The following is a 26,166-nucleotide window of genomic DNA, read 5'->3' as shown; positions in this document are numbered from 1 at the left end:
ATATCATTTGATTATAATATCTGTATGTTTATTGGACAAGTTATAATTCTCATTGCAGGAGAAAAGAACAACAGGCAGCCATCGAGAGAATGGAGAACATGTCAGGCCCAGTGAGATGTTAGGTAAAAGATGCAATGAAAGTGAATGGTGACTGAGGCTAGCATTCTGCTTAACATCTCTCTTTGAGTTTCAAAGAAGACAGAAGTCAAGCTGGTTTGGAACAACATGAGGGTGAGTAAATGATGACAGAATTTTATTTCGGGGTGAACTATTCCTTTAAGGACTCCCCTACAGATCTGTTTAAACATGAAGAGGTACAGTATATCTGCACAGTTTCACTGAGGAAGTGTGTTTCTCTTGCTCTCGAATTGTCTTGTCTGACTTACCATACAATCTGAGTGCTTAGTCTTTATGCCTTCCATAAAATGAAGTTCACCTTATATAAATTAAAGTCAAGGAGACCACTGAATACATCCATGTAAGAATGGGCCTTTTCCAATGCAACCAGGCCTGAGAAAGTGTGAATGTGTCTGTAAGTGGAAAAATAATGTGTGTGTGCACAGTAGGCCCATGCTGAGATGCTGTATGGATGGTTTTAGGGTTTGGATCACAATAAAGTTGTTTGCTTGCCTTTGACACTCAATAGATTCCTGATGTATGGAAGTCTCCACTTGATTATAAGGCCCTCAACACAAAACAAAGCGCAAACAATACAAAGCGCCTACAAAATATAATACATTCACACTTCCACTCCACTTAACAAACATCAGCCAACAGCTAAACCAAAACATTCAGCAACTTGTACCAACAGCGCTACCAGCTAATAGATATAACAGTCAAAACTTGCATACACTAATCCCATTCCATTCATATTGACAGCTAGTTACAAAATTACAAAACCAGAATTTCCTATCCCAGAAACAATCCAGAGAAGAGATTTACAAGTGCAGATTTAGTTGAAGATTAACAGAAATCAGTCCTTTACCTTAGCAGAAAAGTAGGATACTGTAACAGTGGTCAGGCCCCATGTGCTGTCAGAGCATGAATTGCGAACTGTTCAGGATATCAGTTACGAGAATGTATGTGTGTGTGAGAGGGTGTGTCGTAGCATAACCACAGACAGCACTCTGAGGGTGATGCATTTCCTTGCTTTTGAGCCTCTCTCTTCCTGGTTGTATTTTAACTAGTTTTATGCCACACAAATGAACAGCATGTCAGCTCTATTATCACCATTGTCACCTAAATAAGAGCATTTCCCAAGAGTGGGATGAATGTTTATTCAGTTTCCCTATATTCACACAGGTAGTGTTTGGGATTGACAACTGTATTTTCTACCAGGTGTGACTCTTGAATTGTTCAATTCATATAGACAGCTTGCAGGTGTTGGTGCAGCTATCATTATGAGGACTCTCCATAGACATGATTTTTATACTGTACAAACTATAGATTATATCCCCTAACCCTACCCCTACCCCTAAACCTAACCCTCACAAAAAAACTTTCTGCATTTTTACATTTTCAATAAAACATCGTTTAGTATGATTTGTAAGCAATTTAAATTATGGGGACACTAGAAATGTCCTCATAAACCACATTTATAGCATAAGACCCTTGTAATTACCAGTTTGTAACCTTAAAAAAAAAGCCCTCGTAAACCACTTAAACCTGTCCCCCCCCCCCCCCACATACACAAGCTAGCAATCTCTGCTGTTTTGGGAATTCTCTCTTCAATGCTGACAGGAAAAAGCATTTTGATTAATGTGGCAATCGGAAAATGACCTTTGCATGCGGCGAGAGCTATCTATTTTACATTCAATATTTAATCATTTGATAAAGTATAGAACAAGCCCAATGACAGCAATTCATCACTTTCATCTAAAAGCCTTTTGCGAAGCTCCGAGCACCACGCAGGGTCTGTATGCTCCACTGCGTCTACAGCTAATTAACTGACTGTGGTTTGTTAATGGAGTTTCCTACAAAGTGCTTTCTACCGCCACATCACTCTGGTCATTCCAGGTCATTATCTGATGACTAATAAAGCTCTTCCTCTTTGAATCCACACACTTTGTAAAAGCTATCATTGGCATCTATTGTATGATGAGATACATACTGTATATTGTCCTTTTCCTTGCTGTATGAGTGGGATATATTCTAAGAAAGACTGATCTAACAAACTTAAAAAAATGTGCTGAGAAATTGTCACACTTTTTTTTTTACATAGGAAATTACTGGCATTTGGCCTACTTAATTTAGCAAAAAAAATAAACAGAAGCCATTTGTGGACAACTACCCATAATCAGTTGAACAAATCAAAGGATGTAGTCAGTTTATCTTTAACTTATTTATCCTCATGAGAACTGAGCGATTCAAAGTAATGGCCAGCATCGTCTAATCACTGCCAACCATGTTAAAATAAAAATATACATTATTAATCTAAATTCAGATTACCATTGTCCCATGCCACTGTACACATTAGTGCACACTGTTTAGTTGCGTGGCGTTTTGCGATAAATCGCTCAAATGTAAAAAATGGCATATCAGATGAAACTAGAGACTCTAATCTTTTGACTCAAACAAGTTTCAGTGTAAAACCTTAATTAGGTTTCGTACCAGATGTAGTTTTGTTGGCATTTCTACCAAAGACAAACTCCGCTGTGATCGGCACCATGTTGTTTTGTTACATGACTCCGCACGTCGAAAGCTGAACCCTTTACTGACAGCCCAGACTGTCCTGAATTAAGATCAGTCAGTTTAAATGAAATTAAAATTATGCACTGCGTATAGCGAAGCCAAAATACAACGTTTAAGCATGTTTAAGTGGTGTCGCACGAGGTTAAACATAAAGAAATTAGACTTTTGTCCCCTTTATTGATCTCTTGCCGGTTACAAATCTTTCAGATTCAGCTAAATTCAATATTGGGTATTTCTTACAACTATGGGCACTTTTGGGCCTGAAGACTTCTGGAAATGAAACTCCTTTACAACACACTTTTCAATGTCACTATTTATTTGATTTGTCTACTAACAATGTCAAATAGGGCTGGGCGATCTGGAGCGTCATAAGTGGGGAGAAAAAGGATGACTATGTACATAGGGTCCTGGAATGTGAGGGGCCCTAAAAGATCCTGAAATTATTTTTACTATTATTATTTCACAATTATGAAATTGCGCATATACCGCGTCTATGCTACTACTCTGTTTGTTCCTCACCCGTTTGACAAGCTCAGGCACACGTCTGTGTACACGCCTCCCACGAGCACAACATATATGCAATTTGCATTTTATTGGTTGTCTAGGAGCATTGCCAAACACCAGTTGACTCTATGCATGGAACGTAGCCTACGTATTTCCGGTCAAATCTAAGGGGGCTAACAATCTTATGGTATCGTATCCAGCCAACGCGAAAGTGTAAAGAGTTGTAGCAAACTACTATTCTTTCTAAAACAAAGTGATTTCACACAACAAATGTAATTTTATTTAGTAAAGGTATAAAAATTATCTCAGTAATGAGCTCCAAAAGTGTAAATACATAATCTGAAGCTTGCAGAACGGCCGAGCACTGCTATACCATTGTGTAAGGCTTCCTCTGTGTGCTAAGTATTTACATCCAGCCATTGCACAGTGATTTATAAGTGAGAAATACAGCAACACATGCGATTCGAGAGCACAAACAATCACCAGAAAACAATGTGGGACGGTTGCTCCATTGCTCAGCTGAGGTTTTAGCGCCATCCACAGGGCAATGAACCATCACTAGGACACAACACAGTACTGATTTTTTTGTAAATTATTATATTTTCCCTCTAGTCAAAGCACGAGACTGCACATGAGTAAAGCACTACTGAGAAAAAAAACATACAGTTGAGGATTAATTTGTTTTTATTCATAATCCGTAATATCACACCACAATATTCATAAAGAAAAGTAATGATACACTAAGGCAATTGGTAACACTTTACAATAAATGTATTTGTTAATATTAGTTAACAACATTAGGCAACATGAATTAGCAATGAACAAAACTTTTACAGCATTTATTAATCTAAGTTCATGTTAATTTCAACATACTAATTTATTTAAAAAATCTAAAGTTGTATATGTTAACACTATGAACTAACATGAACTAACAATGAACAATTCTATTTTTATTAACTAATATTGACAAAGATTAATAAATACTGTAAAAATATATAGTTCATTTTTTGATCATGATACCCAATACATGAAAGCATATTAATGAATGGAACCTTATTGTAAAGTTTTAACACACAATTTAATCTATATTTAGGCTATTGTGTAAAATTACTGCATCATTGTTAACTGTCCTTTTTTTTTTTTTTGCAAATAAAAGAAAAAAGGAGAATAAAATGTTCACTTCTCATAAGCATTCGTCCATCATCAGTGTTCTCTTCAGTTTGCCAGACCTCTGCACACGCACATGACAAATCTCTCGGACATGGGACATGATTTTTATTAACATAAACTTTACTGAAAGTGAAAATTATATTATACTTCATAAATAGAATCCAATAAACTAATATTGACCACTATTAGACAAATTGTATGGTTAAAGTCACTATGTTAAGAAATATATGATCGGTCACTCCAGCATTTGCTGTGAAGCTGGAGTGTCATCAATTGTCATATTATATTAATTTATAATTATATACTTTACTTTATCTAGGAAAATGAATCAAAATAATTACATGTGTAATACAGTCAGAAACAGGGACAGGGACCATGCTAAGCCAGTGATGGTCTATCTATGGCTTGTGAATATTCACCCTCATTGTGGTCAATAACTTAAAATACACGTTGTTAAATCCCTTCTTCCTTTTACTGGATGGAGCAACAGCTCTGTGTCTCAGTTTGCGATGGATATTGTCCAATGTCATCCGCAGAAACTTGTGTAAATAACGCGTGTGAAAAGTAATTTTCCCCCGAGTAGTCTCGACAGCATTAATCAGGGTAGAAAGAAATTGTTTCCGGTGCGGCGCCAGAAGTAAGTGTGCCCCCTGAGGCAAAACGCGGAAGTGACCGTGAATAGGCTGTGAGGGAGAGCGGAGAGAAGCAGTCATCTGAGTGTGGTGATTTTTCGAGTCGTGAGGTGCACAATGTCCAAACAAAAATCGGGATACCAGAAAAGAAAAGAGTGGGAGGAGAAGAAAAAAAAAAAACAAAGTGAGGGGAAACAACTCCTAACAAATTTCTTTCCAAAGAGAAATTGTTCGAGGCGACCTAATATGCCGGTATGTTGTGTGTAAATACTGTAGATGATGCGTGGTAGTCTGCACTTCGCTACATCTGAAAAAACACATTTTTCCAAGCCGGTGATAAACGTTCTTATATCACTGTAAACACCGAAGTAACGCATAAAGTGTGCGAGCTTGACACAAATCTTTAAAGAAATTTGTTTTCGCAAATATGGAAACAAAATATGTAAACAATGTTTGTAGATACAGACTGATTGCGTGGATCTTGCATTAAAATATTAATATGAGCAAACTTGGTTATAACATTAAGATGGCAGGATAATAAATTGGAGAAAATCTTTTTTTTACGAATGAAAAATGATTAAACACATTAAACACTTGGTTCTAGAAGAGTCACAGAGAGTGAAGCAGCAGGCCCATCACAACATCCTACTGCTCCTATTAATGTTGCTGAGGATGTGAGTCCAGGACGTGAGAATGGTAAGCTCAGAGTGTAGTTAGGCAACTATAGATTGTTTAAGCATCCAACACTCTTGTAACATTTTCAACAGAAAGGGCATTTGGCCTGTACTGTAAAAATATGAACTGGCTATCTTTATGTATGCCAAGTACACAGCATGTATTACATATGCATTCTCAGGTTCATTTGTATAGTGTAATAATAGATGTTTTTCACAGACGTTTCCACCTTATTTAGCAGCGTAAATCTAGCAAACTTTTTAATATGATAATTTTTTTATTTTTTATATTGAGAGTAAGTTTATAACATTATGCTTTGTGTTATATTACCTTGGAATTAGTTTAAAAAAATGAATTACCACAGCTGCGAGGGGGTTTCAATTACAGCTGCTGAGAGAGTGACAGCAAATTTGGCCTCTTCTTCCATTTTAATGTCTTAATCCACCGCTCTCTATTCTCTTCTTCTTCTGGAAATTCATTCAAATGTAATAGTGGGTTATTTATTTTGCTCTTGGAGCAAATGGGTAAGTGAAAATAATATTTGTAGTGATCTCCCATTCACCGCTGTCGGAGTTTACCCTGCAATCGTTTACGTCCGCGTTCCAAAACCCGGAGTGTAAAAAGGTCTATAGCAATAATAGCAATCTCAATCACAATTATGAAAGACTAAAGTATTAGCACAAGTGCCATTACTACTACCACTTGTTCTATTTTGTGTACTTTGCACATGATAGTAGCATACATATCAGACATGTCATTTATGACTCAGGGTAATATCAATCCAGTGTTCATCATGCTTGTAGAGGGCTCTTTACCTACACCAGAGGAAGAAGAGGTAGTAGAGGCAGGAGGTAGAAGTAGGACCTGCGAAGAAGGTGATTGAGGTGTAGACACTAAAGAAAATGATTCCTCAGAGGACAGTGAGAAGCACACTGTGAAGGACCTAAGATTGAAGTGAGTAAATTGTTGTGTATCATATTGTAAGATTGGTTAAATGATCCTAAATATTCTCACCTGTTTAGGTTTTTCAGATTTCTTAAGATTTGATTATTTTGTTGTTGTTTGTTTTGTTTTTTTATTTATTTCAATTCAGCCAGACATGCTTTTGAAAGAAGGCAAAGTGCTGTTTTTCATTGGTCTGTCTTTTTTACTGTTAAATAGTTTGAAAGGATTGAAATGTTATGGACTACAAAGCACAATGTCTCTGTTAATAAAACACACAATTCAAATTAAATATTGTTAAATTGGCATTTTCATCTCTAAGGGGATGCCTGAGGTGCTCTATTTATAGTATAGCACAATTTATACACAAATATGATTCAGAGTGCTGCATTAACAGATGCAAATAACATATAATTTTATTTGTTATACTGTACGTTTACATGACATACATCTTTTTTAATACTGTTGTTTTAAATATTACATCAGTAATCTGCCAGCAATTACTCTACCAGGGAGTGCTATGTGTATAGTTGTACACTATTATTTGAAGAAAAAAAAAGTGTGATAAATAGCATGGATCATGGGATGATGGGAAAGGGGCCCCCACACACGGTCTTTGCATATGGCCCAGGATTCAGTGCTACGCCCCTGTATGTGATAAATCGTATATTAACAATATAATCGCAATGATTTTGCTGACGATATAGAATTCAGCAATATCGTAATATTACGATATTGCTGAATTCTATATCGTAATATATATATATATATATATATATATATATATATATATATATATATATACACACACACACTACCGGTCAAAAGTTTTGAAACACTTGACTGAAATGTTTCTCACGATCTTAAAAATCTTTTGATCTGAAGGTGTATGCTTAAATGTTTGAAATTAGTTTTGTAGACAAAAATACAATTGTGCCACCATATTAATTTATTTCATTACAAAACTAAAATGTAATTAAAAAAAAAGGTTTTGAAATTGATGATTTGGACCAAATAATAAAGAAAAGCAGCCAATAAGTGCCCAACATAGATGGGAACTCCTTCAATACTGTTTAAAAAACATCCCAGGGTGATACCTCAAGAAGTTGAGAAAATGTCAAGAGTACATGTCTGCAAATTCTAGGCAAAGGGTGACTACTTTGAAGATGCTAAAATATAACACAGTTTTGATTTATTCTGGATTTTGTTTAGTCACAACATAATTCCCATAGTTCCATTTATGTTATTCCATAGTTTTAATGACTTTACTATTATTCTAAAATGTGAAGAAAAAATTATAATAAAGAATGAGTAAGTGTGTCAAAACTTTTGACCGGTAGTGTATATATATATATATATACTGATCAGCCACAACATTAAAACCACCTGCCTAATATTGTGTAGGTCCCCCTCGTGCCACCAAAACAATGCCACCCTGCATCTCAGAATTGCATTCTGAGATGCTATTCTTCTCACCACAATTGTACAGAGTGGATATCTGAGTTACCATAGACTTTGTCAGTTCAAACCAGTCTGGCCATACTCTGTTGACCTCTCTCATCAACAAGGCATTTCCATCCACAGAACTGCCCCTCACTGGATGTTTTTTGTTTTTGGCACCATTCTGAGTAAATTCTAGAGACTGTTTTGTGTGAAAATCCCAGGAGATCAGCAGTTACAGAAATACCTAAACCAGCCCAAAATGTGAGAGAGGAAGAGGAAGAGAGGGGGAGGAAGCATGCATATTCTGTGCCACAAGGGACAGTGAATTGCCACTAAATGTCTCTATTACTGTTCCTCTTTAATTAAAAGCACATGTAACCACAGACGCTGTCAGTTCATGTTGCCAGGGAAACTTCCCAAAGGAGACTATAAGTATCAGGTTACAGCAAAGATCCACTGCCACACACAGTGAGAAAGCTCCTGCCTCTTCACTTCAACTTTACTTGTGCTGGACTCAAGGGGTTAAAGCATCTTAACCTCATCCTAATCCAAGCATAATTAAAAGGAAAACGGAAGTAAAGGATCCATGAAGTCTGACCCTTTTCAATGGTTCCTCTCTATTTCTGTTTGTGCCATAGTCTGTAACAGCATAGGTCATGTTAACATCACTCGCTCATTATGAACAGACTTAAAAAACACTAAACTCATTGAATGCCATTGACATGTACAGAAGACGAGTTCAATGAAAGCAGGCCGCCTTAAATATCTTAACATCCTCAAAAGAAAAAAAAAAGTACTTGTTTTATGTAGGCAAGTATGTAATGAAATTAAGTAAGGTTTTTGCTTAAAACGAGACAAAATAATTTGCTGATGAGGTAAGAAAAATAAACAATTCAAGATATATTCTACTTTATAGTCTTATTATTAACAGTCTGCTCCCTTAGAGTGGCTTAATATAATTCATTCTGATAATAAAATATAATATCTGCCTCTTTAGCAAAGGCTCGACAGCTCACCATGCTGGTTTCATAGTGTTTATGCATTTACAGCTTAGCTGCATTACTCTCTTCATGCTCAACATGAGTGGCTCTAGTGAGTCTCATTTCATTCTCAGGACAGGATGCAGTTGTTCTTATGGAGGGAAGATCCTTCCAGGAAGCCCTGTCATGCTGTCCAAAAGGAAATAACCTTTCCCCTCTCCCCCTTATCCGGAGCTGCATGCTGGGGAAAGTGTGGGTGCAGAAGGTTTAGAACTCTGACCTTCTAAACTAGATTTACAAAACAAGGTTTTAGGACTCATGGATGAAACATTTGCATCATGATAGGCTTTTGAAACATTAATAGCACTTAAAGAGGTCATATCATATTTAAAAAAATAATAATTCCTTAAGGTCCACTTACAATGTTAGTAAACTTTTATGCACCAAAACAGTTTCAGTTTAGTGTTTCATGACCATTTTCATCTCTCTCTCTCCAGCCCTTAGAATTAAAAGAGCTGTTCTTTGCTGCTGTGCCTTTAAGACTTCTACTGTATGTAAATTCCCTTATGTTCGGATGTGAATTGAGAAACAGCGCTCATGCACTTGCTGCGGGTTTGCTGTGGTGACTCGTGTCCATTCTGCTCCATCCTTCAATAACAGCCTCATTGCAATGCCTGTATCACATTGTAACAATCACAAATATTTCACACAGAAATGTGCCGCACAAACTGATAGATCAGACTGAAATCAGGCACTCATTTTACCTTTATCATAAGTTCTTCTGGTGTTATAAGTAATATATGTATCCTGCTTCCTCCGTATATCTTCACCTTTACTGGGCAGGTAAAGTTTCTAAACACCGAATAGGTGTTAAAGGGATAGTTCACCCTAAATTTACTCACCCTCATGCCATCCCAGATGTGTATGACTTTCTTTCTTCTGCTGAACACAAATTAATATTTTTAGAAGAATATCTAAGCTCTGTAGGTCCTCACAATGCAAGTAAATGGGTGGAAAGAATTTTAAAGGTCCAAAAAACATATAAAGGCAGCATAAAAGTAATCCATATGACTCCAGTGGTTAAATCCATATCTTCAGAAGCGATATGATGTGTGTGGATGAGAAACAGATCAATATTTAAGTCCTTTTTCTACTATAAATCTCCACTTTCAATTTCTCCACTTCTTTTGTTTTTGGCGATTCATATTCTTCGTGCATATTGCCACCTACTGGGCAAGGATGTATTAGAATATATTACATATACTATATCCTTACAGTAAATAAGGACTTAAATATTGATCTGTTTCTCACCCACACTTATCATATCACTTCTGAAGATTTACATTTAACCACAGTAGTCATTTGGGTTAAGTTTATGCTACCTTTATGTGCTTTTTGGAGCTTCAAAAGTTTGATACCCATTCACTTGCACTGAGGACCTACAGAGCTGAAATATTCTTCTAAAAATCTTTGTTTATGTTTTGCAGAAGAAAGTCATACACATTTGGGATGACATGAGAGTGAGTAAATTATGAGAGAATTTTCATTTTTAGGTGAACTATCCCTTTAATGTTTTGGGTTTGTGATGTCAGAAATCCAGGAATTGAGTTTGGTTTCAATTAAATGCTCTTTGGACTGGGGAGGATGATTTGAGTTCTGAAAGTTACAATATTTGTATACTACTATTATCTCTTTTATGTCAAAATATCAAGACAAATGTGATTCCTTATGATAAGATGCCTTTAATAATACTCCCCAAAATGCTGCACACATGCTAAGTCATATTTTATATAGATCTCTAGAAAATCCACAAAGCAGAAGCGGACTGAAAAGGGAAGTGCACACATGTTCTCTTTTTAGTCTTCTTGTTTTCATTTTAAAATCTTGTCATGGCCACTTGTTTTTTGAAGTGAGAAACAGGTATGGGCTAATTTTTGCACATACTGTCCTGTGATATCTCAACAAAACCGTAGCTTTACTATTTTTAGAAGAACAACGAAACAAACTCTCCATTAGATATTCCTTGCCAAGAGAAAGATTTTCTGCCACTAGTGGACCTCACAGTATTCCGTAAGCAAACTTTGCGTCAAACACTGTTTTACTAACATGCCAACTCCAAAAAGTCCTCAGCTAGGAATGTGGAGTCGCATCGTAGCGAGTGTCAACACGTAAACACCCAACAGGTTGAGGCGAGAGACTTACCACTTCGCTTAGAGCAGAAGAAAAACACTCAGATGAAGACTGTTCCACCCCTGCCAGGAGCAAGGGCTGGTTATATAGAAACAACAGTAGCAACAAGTAATGTTTTTCCTAATTGATGGGCCATCCTCCAATTTGCTTTCGAGTTAACCTCTTTAGATGTGAAAATTAAAAAACTGTTACTGGAAGCCACCACTAAATTTGAAAGCATAAATGTACATCTTGCTTTTTTTGACTGCCGTTTTTGACTGTGATTTTTGTCCTCTTTTGCAAAGTCGTGGAAATGTAATAGCGAATTTTTTCTTTTGCTGTCAGAGCAAAAAAGTATGTTTATAATGGTTTCCCATTTATATATATATATATATATATACAGTACAAGAAACAAGAAAATTTAATATACATGCATTATCAACAACACATACTAACATATCCCACCCCATCACATCAGAGGTAGTGCGTCAAATTAGCACCAGTTGTAAGCAAAACATACCTTGAAAAAAAAAAAACTGTTCCAGTTTTGCACAAGTTTTGAACCCTGGGGTGTTCACCCTCACCAAACCCCCCTCTTCTGACCTCCATTAGTGACACAAGGTCTCATTTGTACCCCTAATCTGAGCTAATGTGTAAATTAACACACTCATTTGCAAGGGGACATAGATGAAGGGAACAGCAATCCAGACGAGCTGCCTTGCCAGATCAGCATTTCACAATCCCACCCTTATCCCATGATGTGGAGTGGAGTTTGTGCAGGGGTCACAAGAGATCGGCCATCTATAAAAGGATCAAAGGAGATTTGACCAACATGGTGTCTAACACCATTCAGAATGAGAAGTCCTGTTTGCTCTGACCCCAGTCTCTCCCCAACCTTGTGAATATCACAGTCGTGTTAGTATGTTAGCAGAGTACGTTCCTAGACTGATTAAATTGCAGTTTTGTTCTCTGTTGTTCTCGCAGTTTCCCTGTCTCTCTCAGTCTCTTTTTTCACAAGGCACTCAGGAATAAATGACCCTTAATTATTGTTTTTATGTGATAAGAGGCATGTTTAAAGTGAAATAAGAACAGAATCAGCATCTTTTAGTATGGTGTATAAATTCACATAAAAAAGTACACTCTCAAAGTGGCGTTCATGGAGAGCTGATTACAGCTTTTTGAAAATGTATTAGCATCTCTCTAAAAGAATCGGAGAAAGCATGTTTTCACCTGAGTGTGTAAATGAATCTTTTTTAATTAAATCATTTCAATCAGTTGGGCCAATCAGACATGAGAACTTTGCTACCCCCTAGTGGTTGATTCAGTAACTGCTGTATTATACCATTAGTCTTCTCTTTAAAGCTGCAGTAATTATCCAAAGTGATGTAGGTCAGTCTCAATGAGTGTATCATAAGGGAATGAGATGGGAAAGGGAAAGAGATGCTTCAGCCAAGCAGCATGTCATACTGATGAAATCAGATCTTGCTGAAGTTATCTCTCTCTTCTATAATCTTTACCTCCTGCAAAACACACAAACGCACACACAAACACACACACTGGGCTTCAAAAGATCTCAGTGAATATCTGTGATTGAAAATATAATTTATACCTGGATAAAAACAGAAAGGTTTAGGATTTTGACAAATTTAAAACAAAGAAAGGTTATTATGTAAAATGTGCTATCTCTAGGTCACTAAACAAATTAGGAAATTTGTTACATTGATCATGTTAACTCCTTTGTACAGAAGGTCAGATTTCCTTGCTTTCATTAAAGCACACAAGATGCTCTTTGGAAAATTCTCAAATCAAGCAGGTATAACATGAATCATCATCTTGACTTCTGAACCCCTCTGTATACTTGCTAATGTATACAGGGCATGCATGCAAAGCCCCATATATGTACACGTAAGCTCACTCACGCAAATGCTGGAACCCACAAATACAACAACACGGAGCGCAGTGGTGTCTTTTTTCCTCTTTTTCTCTCTCCTCTTGAAAGGTTAGAGGTGTTTAGAAAGCAGAATTTTGGCACCCCCATCAACACTGTTTGATCCTGACATGTTGAGAGGTGGGTATGATTTGTCCTGTAGTCGAGAGCACATCTGCTGTCTGACCTATATTTCCTGTGCTTTACGCAACTGATTGGAAAGACCACAGGGAAACGTGATGAGCAGGCAGCATCATGTTCCCACAGAGAACATATCAGATTAAGAGTATTTCTGTAAAAGAGAAAGAAGTATGTGCACCTTTCAATTTTTTGGGAAGCTACTTTGAAACTATAGCTTGCCAAGCTAAAAGTTACTGATAATTTAAAGGAATAGTTCACTCAAAAAATCAAAATTCTGCCATAATTTACTCACCATCATGTTGTTCCAAACCCGAATGTCTTTTCAAAACAGTGACTACGTTTACATGGACACAAGAAAGCAGGTTATTGCGAGAAAGCAGTGTTCCGGTAGTGTTGCTTCACTTTATTTCCAGATATTCCAGAGTTGTTGCTGTGTTTGTTTCCTTACCTTTCTCTCGTGACCTGCAGCGGAAATGAGCTTCAATAGTGGGGTTCTCTCAATGTACGAGCGCATATACGCAAATGTGAGGGACCGTCCATATTTTACAGTGGTGATTATAAATGGGTATAGTTTATAGTGGATGTGCTTTTCCCACTGTAATCCCAGAAATATTTTGTTGACTTGCTGTTGGGCTCTATCCTATGACGTCTGTTCCACGCACATGCACACTCTTCAAAAACCTGTTAGAACGCCGTGTTACATGGCCACATTAGCAGCTTTCTCTGGGAGAAACCTAGGTGTGTTAAACCGCTTTCTCTCAATCCCTTAAACGGCGTAAAAAAATCGGCGTTCTCGTATACATGATGTTTCAGAACACTGCTTTCTGCAAAAACCCTGGAATAAACAGTTTTCTTAAGTGCATGTAAACGTGGTCAATAACAGATGTTAGTGCCACACTTTAAAGCATGAACATGTGCCACTGTGAAAGAGCTTCACTTATGCACTCATGAACGTGCAACGAATGTCAATATTTAACTGAATAATGGCGTAAAATTTTTGCTGTTTCTCACCAAAACCTATCATATTTCTTCAGAAGACTTGGAGGATGACGCACACATTTCAAGGACTACTTTTATGATACTTTTGGGTCCTTCAATTTTGAGTCACTATCAACTGTGATTGTATTGAAAAGACAGACCAAGGTCTTCATTAAAAAATCTTCTTTTGTGTTCTGCTTTAGAAACTAGAAGAAGTAGCTAACAACATTAAAGCTACTTGAAGTTCACCCAAAAAAGAAAAATTATCTCATCATTTACTCACCCTCATGCCATCCCAGAAGTGTGACTTTCTTTTTTCCGCAGAACACAAAAAAAGATTTTTAGAAGAATATCTCATCTCTGTAGGTCCATACAATGCAAGTCAATAAATACAAATTACATACAATTTTGAAGATCCAAAAAGCACATAAAGGCACCATAAAAGTAATCCATACAACTCCAGTGGTTTAATCCGTCTTCTGAAGTGATCCAAATGGTTTTGGGTGAGAACAGACCAAAATATAACTCCTTTTTCACTATAAATCTTGACATCAGCAGTCTCCTTGAAATATAATCGTGCCTAGGAAATGCAATGGCAAGATGTACAGTGAATTAGGAGTTATATTTTGGTTTGTTCTCACCCAAAACTGATTGGATCACTTCAGAAGACATGGATTAAACCATTGGAGTCTCATAGATTACCCTTATGCTGCCTTTATGTGTTTTTTTGGAGCTTCAAAGTTTTGGTCACCATTTGCTTGCATTGTATGGACCTACGGAGCTGAGATATTCTTCTAAAAATCTTTGTTTGTGTTCTGCAGAAGAAAAAAAGTCATACACATCTGGGAAGGCATTTGAGTAAGTAAATTATGAGAATTTTTTTATTTTTTGGGTTAACTATTCCTTTAAGGGGTAATATCTTATGTATATATCTTTATAATTACGATTTAATTTATAATTTCATCAGAACAATATTTTTCTTTTTTTACTCAAAAACAACAAATCTATTTACATTAGATATAACAACAACAACAAAATACAATCCAGTGCCACACAAAGCAGTACTTGACTAAATTTTGCACTATTAAAAAAAGTCCTAAATACTGCTCAAGGACTTTTGTGTAGCAGGGACTTGAATTGATGAACAGATTTTTGAATCAGTTCATTTACATGAACTCATGAACCATCCGAACAACTTCACTGGAATAAATCTACTTTCCAACACCACTTGAGAGAGGGCATTATTACCTTGCTCCCCTGTCATGCTGTGTACACAATACAATGCAACATTATAAACTGCAATAGTGTTTTGTCGCGCTTCACCGCTACTTATTAAAAAAGTAGCAAGTGACTGGAAATGCAACATTATTTTTATAAACAACTGAACTACTATCCTGCTACTGAAAAAATGCAATAAAGTTAGTAGTGTCAATACTTCTAATTAGTTACTCTCCAACACCGGTGCGTTTATGAGTGTAGGCCCTTGTGTGCGGCGGAAAGGGAGGAGAGGGTAAGTTCATGTATGTTAATGCTTATTTGAGCACACACGCCTGCCTTTCTTTCCTTGCTTGCAGGTCGGCCTCAAAAAGCTATTACATAAAGCCATGGTTTTGCCACAAGCCATAACTCTTTGTCTTTTGAATAAGCCTATCCACCATTACAAGCCCAGCCTCGCACCATTCCCCCTGGGTTTGTTTGTTGATGGAGCTGAGACAAATTGCCATGCCTACAGGCATCAGACAATACTCTGGGAATACTGATGGTTTTGGCCTTTACACAGAGAACTGACTACAGATCAGCCACCATATCAGATATCCTGCAGGGAAATCTTATCCAAACTCTGCTACTAACAACCTGTGTCTACTACACAGGGTTAATTACTCTATCTACAGCTAAACACTACAGCACTAAGTCAACAAGAGGGGCTGAAAAATGTCTGAAATCCTCCCAGGATCAGAGTCCAGGTTTTGAAGAATGGCTAGGCATGGCTAGGACTTAGTTGGGGGGCCCTGGGTTATCTTTTCTAGCTTGGATCACTCTCCAGGTGGTCCAGACCTCAAATGAATAAACCTCAGTCATCAGCAGGAATGGGAATCATAAGGAATTGAAATATTCTGGTTCTGATTCAGATTCCACAACAAGTGTGGTTCCTTTAATCCCATTAGTAAATTATTTAGTACTTTGAGAAAGCAAACCTTCTCGCTCTCAATAATTGATCCTAACTATATTGGCCGATAATATAAAAAAAAAAAATACTAAACAAAATCATTATATTTTTGGTAAAATATTTTTTCTTTTTTTAATCAAATTATGATTACAACAATGTGCATTTTACCACTTAATGTGCATTTTAACAAAATGTTGTTAAACAATCAGTCAGTAAATGCATTCAGTACATTGATGTGAGCATTTATAATCGAGCTATAGCAGGTTTTTGCATAGTCAAGCTACAGTTTTCATCTGTCTTTCATTTCAGTTCAGTTTAAGCTTCATTCGTCGGACTGCGATGAAAACTGACTGACCAATGAGATAAGAGCTTTTTGTCATTTTTCCAGAGCCGCTGCAGCTGCTCAATCCAGCACTTTAGTGGCGCTAATCAACTGGTGAACACCGGCATTGGACGTGCAGCTGATACACCCCCCGAAAATTATATACTTAAAAATAAATAGTTGCAATTCATGAACCCTATGTACTGCAAACATAAACCCGTTCTGTTTTTAAAAGTCTGCATATGGTGTTTTGTCTTAATGTACATTATTTAATATGTATACCACTGTGCCTGTTACAGTATAGTCTCATGGCATTAAAAATAGCAGCGAGGTCTGGCAATTTGTTTGCACTAAGCTTGTGGTAATATATCCCATAAAAAGACTCGTTACATTAAATATTTTACTGTACACAAACACAGAACCACACTGCTATTTTTATTGCAAAGATAATAATATAATAAAGTATTGCAATAATTTAAATAAAGAAAAGGCAGTGAGCCAGTGTTTTACCTGTTATTCTTAATGCACATTATTCCACATATGTTTATATCACTGTACCTTGTGTTCTATTAGCCAGGCATTAATCCAGAAAATATAAAAATTGAAGTTGGCTTTGGAAGTCCGTTTGGAATATACTCGTAGCAAAATACATATGGAAATAAATGTCCAACAGAGTTTTTTACTCATCTCACTCCTTTACTCCTTTAAATGCATCAACACCATGGAAAGAACATAATGAAACAGTTATGCCAAATTAATTAACTAAATGCTTCAACAGTGTTCAATATATTAATCTCTAGCATTGACAGCTGGGCAGGGCAGAAGACTGGTATAAATGTTTGTAAAATAGCAATAGCATTACCTACTGTACAGGGGGTGAAATAGTTTTTTGTTTCATTTTTTACGGCCTCGGTGTGAATAGACCTTTCATCGGAAGTTCATCTCACACAAAATTTATGGATTTGGTGTGAACTGGCCTTATTGTGCTTACATGCTGGCCAAAGCCGAGCTACTATTTAAAAAGACAACTTATTGTTTTAGTTGAATGGAATTGGTTCTGATAAAGAACCGGTTGGCAATTCCCAATTCAACTCATCAGTAAATTGTGGCTCAAATAACTACGGCACAAGAAATCTGACAACTGGGCAGTGTGACTCCATGTCTCCCTAAGAGCTGGCAAATTGTCTCCCTCATGAGCTCCAGGCACAGAAACAAACATGCTTTCTTTGGATCCCAGCAACAGGAGGAAAGACACTCACATTTTATTAGCATGTAATCAGTGACAGGCCAAGCAGTCTCATATGCCCACCATGTTTGTGTAAGACGGTTCTCTGGCCAATGGGGCAAAGGCTCTCAATCTTTGCTCTATGGGTACACTTGAAAAGTTTATATTTCTCAAGAGTGGATAGATTGAACTCTGTGAATGCTCAATGAAGTGGTGGATAGGCTTGGTGCAAATAAAGTTCACATAATGAAGTCATTTTTTTCAAGGAACTTGCATGTCAACCATTTGTTGTGAGATTGATTTTACAGGTTTTAACAGTCTTAATTATGTTAATAATGACTGACATTTAAAATACTAGATTTGCATTTTAATGAAGAAAATACCAATGAATAAGTTTATATGGACACCAGAAAGCGGCTTATTGCGATAAAGTGGGTTATTGCAAGAAAGCAGCGTTCCAGTATATTTGCACTGTATAAGCAGGGTACTTTTTACTCCTGTATATATGCAGCTCGGTCATTAAGCAGCTTTCTCCACAGCAACATGATTTCCCTACGACGCTTGTGTAAATAACAAACATGGCATCCAAGGAAGACTTTATTTTACTCTGTTGCTTCGCTTTATTTCCAGATATTCCAGAGTTGTTGCTGTTTTTTTCCCCCATTAACTTTACATTGCGAACTGCAGCGGAATTGCTCTGCAATAGTGGGGTTTCCCTTTTATGTAAAACTCTAGGATTCCCCCAATGTACAAGTGCATACACTGTAAAAAGTCCAACTTCAATTTTGTCAGAAATGCTCAATTTTAAATGTTGATTGAACTATCTAATGTCAAAAAAGCGAGTTTACTTAAAATAATCAAAAAAGTCAACTTTTATGCCATTTAAGTCAGAGTAACTTACATTTTTAAACATTGAGCACATACAATGTCAAGTTTGGTGGTGAAGGTACAACATGCAGGCTTTTGAGCATGCTCAGTTTGATGACTGAACCCCCCCCCCAGACCCATTCCCATATCAATTTTTACATATCATAAGTACATTATATAATTAATATTTTCATCAGATGTTGAATTGTATATTATTATATATTGACCTTACCATATTAATTGACAAAATGTTTTTTGCAAAATAAAGGCATTTGATGGTCCATTTAATGCATTTTCGGTGGAAACTTTGTGCACATCTGTGAAATGAAAGTTTTCATTTCAAGTCTATAAGTCTATAAAGCCAGGCTCTACCACAGAAAATCAGGAAATATGTGGGAATATAAATCTTTGATTTCGACTCATATCTAAGGATGTTATTTATTTCTTAAAGTCATGGAAAGGTCTTGAAAATTCATGGGTCAAAATCTGTGGGAGACTTGTAAGGCTGAGCACTATGAACCTGGCACCTGCTACTGAGCATGCCCACTGGAGAAGCATTGTGGCTGAAGACATTGCCCACAATCCCTTGTGCTTGAATTTATTTAAGTGTGTTTAGTCAAAGCGTGCCGATTTATGAGGACATGTAAATATCTGTAAATAATCTGTTTTGAATAAATAGATGTTTTTGCTCTTTATGTGTTTTTAATTTTGTTTTACTGTAAAAAGTTGTGTTTTGTTTATAGTCACCATCAGGGTGTTCGCTTTGATGAAGTTTCTTTATTTAAAAGGTTGACTCAACTTCTAAATGTTTGAAGTGCTTGTAATCTACACCATATTTTAAGTTGGACCAACTATCTGGTCTATTGGTGGGGCTGATACATAAGCTTATGTCGAAATACGATCTGCTTGAAAAGAATGTTATTAAATAATTTTCAAGAACATTGAAAATTGTGGTAAACTATACTAAAAATGCAAGTTTATTGAACCTAATAATCATTGCTATTTTTGAGTTCACTGAACGTATTGTATTAAGCTCATGGAACTTATGATCCAACTTGAATTGTTAAGTTGGTAAAACTAATTTGCTTGAAGTAGAGTAAACTCAAAAATGTTTTGCAGCTGGTTGCCTTATTATTTTAAGTTTACTCAACTTTTTATTTTTACAGTGTATATACGAATGTGAGGGACAGTCAATATTTTACACTGGTGTGTATAAATGGGTATAGTTTACAGTGTATGTACTTTTCTCAATGTATTCCTAGAAACGTTGAATAATTTTCGCTGTGTTGGCTTTTGTTGGGCTCCATTCTATGACTTTTGCTATCCAATTTGTTCACAAACATGCGCACTCTTCAAACAAATCAAATCAAATCACTTTTATTGTCACAAAACCATATACACAAGTGCAATAATGTGTGAAATTCTTGGGTGCAGTTCCGAGCAACATAGCAGACGTGACAAAGATGAGACATATACCAATTTACAATAAACTTCAGATTTACACAACACAATTTTAAATCTAATATACACATAATTACACATAACACAATATACAAATAATAACATACAATGTACAGTATACAATACACACAATTTAGAATACACATTATACAATAAAAAATAGTATATATAATATATATAAAATGTACAGTAGGTTGTATTGTACTGTACTGACATTCAGGCTGTCGGTTGATAGTCAGTTGCCAGTGTGTTGTTAAGAGAGAATATAATTTATGACAGTCCAGTGTGAGATAATAAGATTAATAAAGTACAGTGCTGATGTATATTGATTGTGAGAGATCAAGAGTTCAAAAGTCTGATTGCTTGGGGTAAGAAGCTGTCATGAAGTCGGCTGGTGCGAGTCCTGATGCTGCGATACTACCTGCCTGATGGTAGCAGTGAGAGCAGCCCGTGGCTCAGAACGTCGCTTATGTGTTTACATGGCCACATTAAGCCACGTTCTCGAGGAGAAACCGAGGAGTGTTCAACCACTTTCTCTTAATCCCTTAAGCAGCATAAGAAAATCAGCTTTCTCGTTTACATGACTTTTCAGAACGCCACTTTCTGCATAAACCCTGGAATAAATTGTTTTCTTGAGAGCATGTAAACGTGGTCAGTCTTTGCAAGGCATCAAAAAAAGAAAGAAGAAAAAACAGTGTTAAAGTTTTATGTAAGTTTAGGTTTAAGGCTTTGGTTCTGTTAAATAAAATGCCACAATGAAGTGTCGCTTTGCCGTCATCTTGTTTTCAATCTGCTGTACACAAGATTCAACACAGTGACTGTGTAGTATGCATAATGAAAAAAAAAAGAATTTTGAGTCTATACCTTGAGCGGTTCAAGCTGAATTAACTGCAGACGTTTAATACTTAGGGTTAGGGGTTTAAAAAAAACAAAACCTAATCAGACAGTTTGAGGAATATCAATATAGTGTTGTTTTGCAAGCACTGTAATTACATATGAGGCCAATAATCCCATTATAACTGTTTCCTGCTTGGAGTCCATTTTTGTCCCTGAAGAGCTCAAAACAGCCTCATCCTTATTCCATTTCCACTTTGTGAGCATTGAAGAATAACTGGTCAAGGACCTGTGAAGCTGGTTTCTTCCTTTACACTAACAATAACAGGATCTCACCACCAGATGCTCTGTTTCTAACTCTCTTTCTCAGTAAAGAGATCAACTACACTCCCAACTTTCCCCTGGTTTCAAAACAGACGAGAACAACACCCAATCATCAACAAATGGTCAATTCTTATCTTATCAGACACCCCTGAACACAAAAGATTGAAGGAGTCTCTCTCTTCCTTGCCCCCACCCCTTTAGTCCTCTTCAGCAGGGTGTCTGTGGTCCTTATCTCGAGACAGAAGGTTGAGGACTCTGTGTCGCCCCAATTAATCTCCCTGTGAAAAGAGCACTAGCCTCATCAATTTGCTTAACTTACTTTGAGAGCAATCACTATAATTGAGTGCTCATCTAATTAGGAATCATTTACACCTACAAAACATGTTTAGCACATCGGGTTGAGTCCCTTTCAATAAAGCAGTCTAAGATGATTGGTCCAGGGTCAAGGCTGATCACACAGGTGTAAATTATTTTTATTGGACGTGGCAAACACAGAACGCACAATTTACTATTTGACTTGATTTTAAAGACCCCATGAAATCAAAATTGGAGTTTTGAGGCATTTAGTCCGTGTCTATCATCTTTGAAGCCATCTATATGCTAGTGTGCTCCAAAAAGACGCAGCTTCAAGTTCCTGGGTGTCCACATCACTGAGGAACTCACATGGTCCGTCCACACTGAAGTCGTTGTGAAGAAGGCTCATCAGCCCCTCTTCTTCCTGAGACGGCTGAGGAAGTTTGGAATGAACCGCCACATCCTCACACGGTTCTACACCTGCACTGTGGAGAGCATCCTGACTGGCTGCATCTCCGCCTGGTACGGCAATAGCACAGCCCACAACCGCAAAGCACTGCAAAGGGTGGTGCGAACTGCCAGACACATCATCGGAGGTGAGCTTCCCTCCCTCCAGGAAATATATACAAGGCGGTGTGTGAAAAAAGCTCGGAGGATCATCAGAGACTCCAGCCACCCGAGCCATGGGCTGTTCTCACTGCTACCATCAGGCAGGCGGTATTGCAGCATCAGGACCCGCACCAGCCGTCTCCATGACAGCTTCTTCCCCCAACCAATCAGACTTTTGAACTCTTGATCTCCCACGATCAAAATACATCAGCACTGCACTTTATTACCCTTACTCTTATATCTCACACCGGACTATTATAAATTATATTATTATTATTATATTATGTTCTCTCTTAACAACTGACTATCAATCGACAGCCTGAATGTCAATACAGTACAATACTGTACATTCTATATATATATATATATATATATATATATATATATATATATATATATATATACTTTTTTTTTTATATATATATTTTAATTTTTAATTTTTATTGAATAATGTGTATCCATATAGTAAAAAAAAACAAAAAAAAAACAGCGTATTGTATACTGTATGTTATTATTTGTATATTGTTGAGTGTAATTATAGTGTATATCAGATGTTTAAATTGTGCTGTGTTAATTTGATGTTATTGTAAATTGGTATATGTCTCATCACTGTCACGACTGCTATGTTGATCGGAACTGCACCCAAGAATTTCACACACCATTGCACTTGTGTATATGGCTGTGTGACAATAAAGTGATTTGATTTTTTGATTTTGAAGTTGACACAAGTCTCTTTAAGCATATATGCGCAAAATGTGCGGTCTTTTCTACTGATAAAACAGACGCAAAATCGTAATGAGTCTTCTTGCACTACACAGATATTTTTCCAATTCAATGTCATTTTTTGTTTAATAAAAATGTCTCTCCACCTAGTACCCAGGGGTTAAACTGGGCCGGAACGGCTCTCCAGCACCTTCAGTTTAAAAAAAAAAAAAGCAGCTTGTTTGTCAGTCCATTCCATTTCTTTTTTGATCCATTTCACACATTCCACACACTTTTAGCCAGTGTACTTGTTCAAAAAACCTTTCAAGGTCATTATATTTAGCATTATGCTTCACATTTACAGAGGTGAAAATGCTTACTTTTTGCACTCTTTTATAATTTAATAAAAACATTTTCATTACAAATTATTTAAGCAGCTTAACAATTTAAGTAAAAGCCTTGAGTGAAAGGTTTCATCATTTCCATAAACTAAATGTATATGTAAATTCAGCCTTGTACTATGCTGATAATATAATTTGTAATTAATAATGTTCTACTTCCCCCCCCCCAAAAAAAAAAAAAAAACCATCTGATTTTAGGGGTTTTTTAACTTCCAAAATTCCAATTTAACCACTGCAAATACCCTACGGCTAGCAATAGCAGGTAGAAAATCATGGTTCATGACTGTGACGTAACTAAAGCCAATTGACACTTTAAAAAAAGGCACAAGACCTACGATATGTTCTGCCCAAACTTCCTGTTTCAATAGGAAATATGTAAACACAAGAAAGAAAACTGCGCTCGAGAAGTAATTTCATGGGCACTTTAACGGGAGTTTGACCAATGCATCTGTGTGTGGGACAGCTTTCGCAGCTCTCTCAGTCACACATTTAAAGGATGGCTGACTTCTCATCATCCAAGACTGGTTGCAGGAAAAGATTCAACATTATGAGGCATAGTTTTTAAGATTAATAATTGAACTTTATTGAGGAGCTTATCGGTTTGCTCAGAGCACAGGGCCGAGGAATGCGAAAGCCAGCTGTGGGTCAGTGGGTTGCTGTCAGTTGTAGACTACAGGCTGTTTGTAAGCTGTAATCTTGTAGGCGAAGAAGTTACACACAGTTACACAGAGTTGGCACACAGCTTGCTTTTTATGGTGACTGGATGGATTTCAAAGGCAAGCATAAGTAAGTATATCTTACAGGGCCTTATCTTTTATGTTTACACACTTGACTGAGTTTATTATGGCTTTCAAAGGAGGGAAATACACAAATTCAGTTCAGTGCACATATCTGGCATTTCCTTCCTCGTGAGTAGTTCCCCATCCTGTTGAAAAGGATAGACACAAAAACAAACAGCCTCCATTTTTGCACAGCTGATGTAGTTGCTCTCCCGACGACACAGGACTATCATCACTTCAAAAAGAGGAAACCAGATGCTTGGAATTAATAAGATTAGCTCTGGAGCTACCCTGCCAACCATGCCATGGCTACGATAAGGAACTCTCTATGTTTATCCATATGAACAGAGGAAGCTAGTTATGAATGACAGTACTGTACATCTAGAGATTCCAAATATTGGTATTATGATCTGGCAATTTCAGAAATATCAGGTGGTGGGGAAGTATCAGCTTCTAACAAACAGAGGGCCTTTTGGACAAAGAGACGTTTGTTTACCACAAACAGCATGTCCAACTGCCTCTATGATGTGTCCTCAGATTCAAGCTGCCCCCAGGAAATCTTTCCCAATTCAGCACAATAAGAATGTGTGTACAGAGACAGCTGGAGCTATGTGGGAACTGGTGAAGTATGTATTCAAGTTTTTCTGTAACTTGATATAACAGCATTAATTCATGGAAAGTTCTCACTCACTAATAGAAAGAAAACTAGTGAGGATTTTATATGTGTATTTTTCTCTTCTTCTTTTTTTTTCACGATAGATAGAGCGATAATTGGATTGACAATTTTTTCTTACAAATATTTTTCTACTTATTATGATAAAATAATAATTATAATAATAATAGGAAGTAATAGGAAGAAAAGACCCAAAATTAAAGAACCAAAACCCAATCAAGTAGAAACGTGTCAATATTGGTAATAAATATTGGTATGTTTTTATTATTGTAGTCTAATAATATATTTATTATGTGCTGAAATAAAATAATTACAATTGGTTCTACATATTGGTTATCAAACACTTAAACATAAAAATTATTGGTGTCAGTATCAATACTGGACATAAAAACAATATAGGTTGATCTCTATTCTGGAACTATCATTATCAGTTCATTCTTTAGGCAATGTAATGCCATATGCGCAAAGTGTTTTGTACAGGGCGTATATTTAGGGGAAAAACTCTCACTGTTACAACTGTCAAAAAACACATAACATCCCTCATTACCAATGAGTCACACACTAAAGAATTATTGAGAGAGAGAGAGAGCACTTCAGAGTTTACTGTTTCCCGTTTATTAAGATACAGTGCCTTGAAGGCTGATTCAAACCCAGGGAGAATGTCAAACAGCTTAAAAGATAACGGCTGAAAAAACAAAATAACCAAGACGTTCATTTCAGATCAGGAGAATAAACAGTCTGATCTCACAGCTTAACCCTCACTCTGTGACTGCCATTTGTTTAGACTTTTACACTAACAAAAAATAATTGGCTCTCAGCTCCATCTATCAACTCAAAACCTGACTTTATTTTTTGCAATTGCCAAGATAACCTTCTTCACAAAGGGTATGGAAATTATGAAAAAACACCAAGCCTGCCAATCATGCAAAAGCCCCCCCCCCCCCCCGTTTCAAAGCACCAATCTTAGGTCCTTTACTATAAAAAGGGGGGGGCTTGGGACTCAAGATGAATAAAGAGTGAGATTTTTCTCTCTCTTGAAACCAGAGTACCTGCAGGTCTGTTGTTTGACCCATCTATTTCCCAGAGCTCTGTAAGGGAGATGGAAACTCAGGCCCAAGAGAAAGATCAATCAATAGCACATGCGAATGGCCTTTTCAGATCAAAGTCAGCCTAATGTGGGCAGAGAAGCTGTCAAAACAATGGACTCCCTGCATAATAAACTCAGATCAGTCCCACAGAAAGCACATATTTCACAG

At 36.8% G+C, this 26,166-nt stretch overlaps 1 protein-coding gene across 2 annotated transcripts in view; it reads right to left on the bottom strand.

Moving 5' to 3' along the window:
• The window catches only part of LOC127452040 (neuronal-specific septin-3-like), a 112,510-nt gene that overhangs the window by 51,711 nt on the left and 34,633 nt on the right, over positions 1–26,166 (bottom strand). Inside the window, exon 1 of one of the 2 annotated variants that reach the window (XM_051717172.1) lies at positions 986–1,108. The exons of the other annotated variant lie outside the window; for it this stretch is intronic. The gene's annotated coding sequence lies outside the window, so the exon portion shown is untranslated. Of the gene's footprint in view, positions 1–985; positions 1,109–26,166 lie in introns of those variants that run through there. 2 annotated transcript variants of the gene reach the window in all.

Source organism: Myxocyprinus asiaticus, chromosome 14, assembly GCF_019703515.2.
Source record: "Myxocyprinus asiaticus isolate MX2 ecotype Aquarium Trade chromosome 14, UBuf_Myxa_2, whole genome shotgun sequence".
NCBI lineage: Eukaryota > Metazoa > Chordata > Actinopteri > Cypriniformes > Catostomidae > Myxocyprinus > Myxocyprinus asiaticus.
This window is presented reverse-complemented; position numbering and strand designations above follow the sequence as displayed.